We start from the raw sequence: 3,775 nt of genomic DNA, 5'->3' as shown, positions 1-3,775 counted from the left end.
ATGTGTTGTGAGGAATTCTTTGGGGTTTGAATAATTTACCTTTGGAAACATGAGTGTTTTGCTCAACATCCTTAAACGAACCTTATTCAGGGACCTTTTGCGCGAGATGGGCTACTCGACCTGAAGAAAATTCTAACTGGGCCTCACCTGCGAGGTTATGCACTGTTTATCTTGATATGAGATCACCATGTCGCGCACATATGGTTGTGATGCATATGCTTGGTGTACCCTTATCAGACGGGTAGTCATGATGGGCATATTGGGCTTCGTATATTTTACCCCAGTGTCACTTTGATGGCATGCACTGCTCTCTCACTCAATAATAATAATAAGAAGATCAGCTACTGATCAACAGAGCCATAACTGAAGATAGCTGCAGAAAGATGAAGCGTTTAAGCATGGCCTGGATCGATTACCGATAGGAATTTGATAGTATTCCTCACACATGGATCCTAGAAACACTAGCCATGAACAAGGTAACACCAATAATTATAAAGTATATAAAACGTTTCATGAATAAGCTGCGAACAGTGTTACAGCTCTAAACAAAAGAGGGACTCATAAAATCCATATTCATTCCCATTAGAAGAAGAATATTCCAGTGAGCAATGCTCTCTCCAGTTTTTTTCTGCTTGACACTGACATCTTTATCTGACATGATAAACAGAACTGTACGTGAATAAAACTGTTACGGAAAAACAACCAGCCACCTTTTATATATGAATGATCTAAAACTGTACGCTGCAAATGATAAACAGCTGGAAACATTACTACAGACAGTATATGGATTTACCAAGGAAAAAAAAAATTTGACTTAGAAAAATGTGCCAAAGCAAACCTGAAAAGCAGAAAACTAGTTAAGAGTAGCAACATCACACTAGATAAAGCAAATTAAATAAGAGGATTAGACCAAAGCCAGACATACAAATACTTAGGCATCAATGAACTAGATACAGTACAATACACAAAAATGAAAGAGAAAATAAGAAAAGAATACTATAGTATAGACAAGTTAGATTAATAATGAAAACAGAGCTCAATGCGAAAAACAAGGTAATAGGTATCAACACTCTAGCCGTTCCAGGAATAAGTTGTAGCTACAATATTCTGCTCTCTAAATGAACTAATCAAAATAGACAAGAAAGCAAGAAACATAAGACAGGATTTAGGAGGCAACACTAAAAATCTGACATAAAAAGGTTATATATACAAGGCATGGAAGGTGATAGAGGTCTTATGCAGCTAGGAAACTTACAATAGGGCTACAGAAATACCTGCATCAGAAGCAAGGAAAACTAATACAAATAACCACAAAACACGAACAAAACAAAACAAAAATCTGTTTTTAATTTTTAAGGAAGCTGACAAATACAGAAAAGAAGTCATAGTACCTACCAACTATGAAGAAAAAGAAGAAACAAAAAAAGCTGTAAAACAACTGAAATCCAGATTAAAACTGGAACAGCAACGGATCATGATAAAACGATGGCAAGAAAAGCCTTCATTGCAAATACTGGGTTAAACTAAACAGAAAAAAAGAAATAGACAAAGCAAAATCCCAACAGTAGCCGAGAAGCTCAGGACTCAAATAAGGAACTGAAAGACTTTTCAATTGCAGCAGAAGATCAAAGCCTCCCCCCACCCAGAAATTAGCAAAAACATGTGATGAAAAGAAATACAAGTAACTGGAGAATATGTGGAAATGGAGAAGAAACAATAAATCATATTGACTCTAACTGCCCAGTCCTGGCTAAGAAGGAATATATTCACAGACACGACAGAGCTGGGACCTATATACACTGGAAGCTATGCCAACACTATTGAATAACAACAGAAAAAAGATGGTATAGGCAAACGTCAGAAAAGGTCACAGAAAATGACAAAGCAACCATGCCATGGGATATGCCAATACACAGGTAGAGAAATTAAAGCCAATAGGCCGAATATACTTGTCAAAGATGATCAAGAAAAAAATGTTTTCTAATTGATGTATCAATACCAACAGATGACAATGTTTCTCTAAAAGGAATGGAAAAAACTTTCAAAATACAAAGATCTGGAAATAGAGGTAACCCGAATGCGGAGTCTAAAAACAGAAACATTTCCTATCATAGTAGTGCATTAGGTATGATAAAAAAATATTCAGATAAATACATAACAAAAACACCAGGATTAACAAGCATATATAACATACAGAAAATAGCACTAGTAGGCACCGCACAAATCCGACGCAAGACACTTTCAATACAGTAACCATAAGAGCATCACAACAAACCACAGCACATACCCAAGACACACAAAGCTGCGCTCGGTAGTGAAGTGAACGCACGTTATATATAAAAAAAACTATTGAATAATAATGATAATCCTTTCTACTGGAGGCACAAGGCCTTGAAATTTTAGGAGGGTGAGGACTAGTCGATTACATCGACCCCAGTGTTTCACTGGTACTTAATTTATCGACACCGAAAGGCAAAGTCGACTTCGGCAGAATTTGAACTCAGAACGTAAAAACGGGCGAAATACCGCTAAGCATTTTGTCCGGCGCGCTAACGTCTCTGCCAGCTCGCCGACTTAGTAGTAATAATAATAATAATAATAATAATAATATTAATAATAATAATAATATTATTATTATTATTATTATTATTATTATTATTATTATTATCATAGTAATAACAATAGTAATAATAAAAGACCCATAATAACGACAACAGCTCAAAATCAAGGAAACGGTTGTAGAAAATGGTAAACAATAGCAAAGACGGTAAGGACGATAAGTGCACAAAATATGACGAATATAGAAAAGATGGACAATAAATACACCAAAATAAGAACAGCAACGCAATATTATTAAGAGTAAAAAAATAAAGAAAAACTAGAAAGAACACTCAATGCAAAACCAAAACAACACAAGAAGCAAACATAATATTACAGCAACAATATCAACAATAACAACGTTGGCATCGATGATAGAGTCGGCGACGAAATAGACGTAGAAGTTATACAGACACGAAATATATTAAACAAGCAGCGACGATGGAAGAGAGTCGCCGCACCGCCACCACCGTCAGCAGCCACAATACTAAGAGCAGCAGCGGCAACGACAGCAACAACGACAGCGGCTGCAGATGCTGCAGCAGGAAGAATAAAACAAATAGAAGCAACGGTTAAAATACACGAAGAACATGTGTGATAGTCGAATGAACTTTAAGTGTGACAGAAATTTTAAACAGAAGGACAGAACGAAAAATGAACGCAATAAAATGGCGCCAATGACGTTAGAATTTGCTATTTTAGTTTGAAAATATGAAGTAGTAGAGGGCAAAGTAAAAAGATTAACTTAATCTAGCTACTTAATATGCTTATTTTCTTACGTTTGCCTTTCTTCAATGGGCACATAGACACACACCCACACACACACACACACACACACACACACACACACACACACAGACACACACACAGACACACACAACACGCACATATAGGTATATATGTGTGTGTGCGTATGTCTCTATGTCTCTATGTCTCTATGTATATATATATATGCATATATGTATATATATGTATACATTTATGCATATATACATATATGTATATATATATATATATATATATATACATATATTTATTTTTTATTTATTTATTTATTTATTTATGGGTTTCAGCCAAGTGGCTGAGGTCATGCTGGAGCACCACCGTGATTTTCTGTCTTTATGCTTTGCTCTCTTCACGTTCCTTGCATGTATATATATATATATATATATATATA

Source organism: Octopus bimaculoides, chromosome 14 (assembly GCF_001194135.2).
Source record: "Octopus bimaculoides isolate UCB-OBI-ISO-001 chromosome 14, ASM119413v2, whole genome shotgun sequence".
Taxonomy (NCBI): Eukaryota; Metazoa; Mollusca; class Cephalopoda; order Octopoda; family Octopodidae; genus Octopus; species Octopus bimaculoides.
This window is presented reverse-complemented; position numbering follows the sequence as displayed.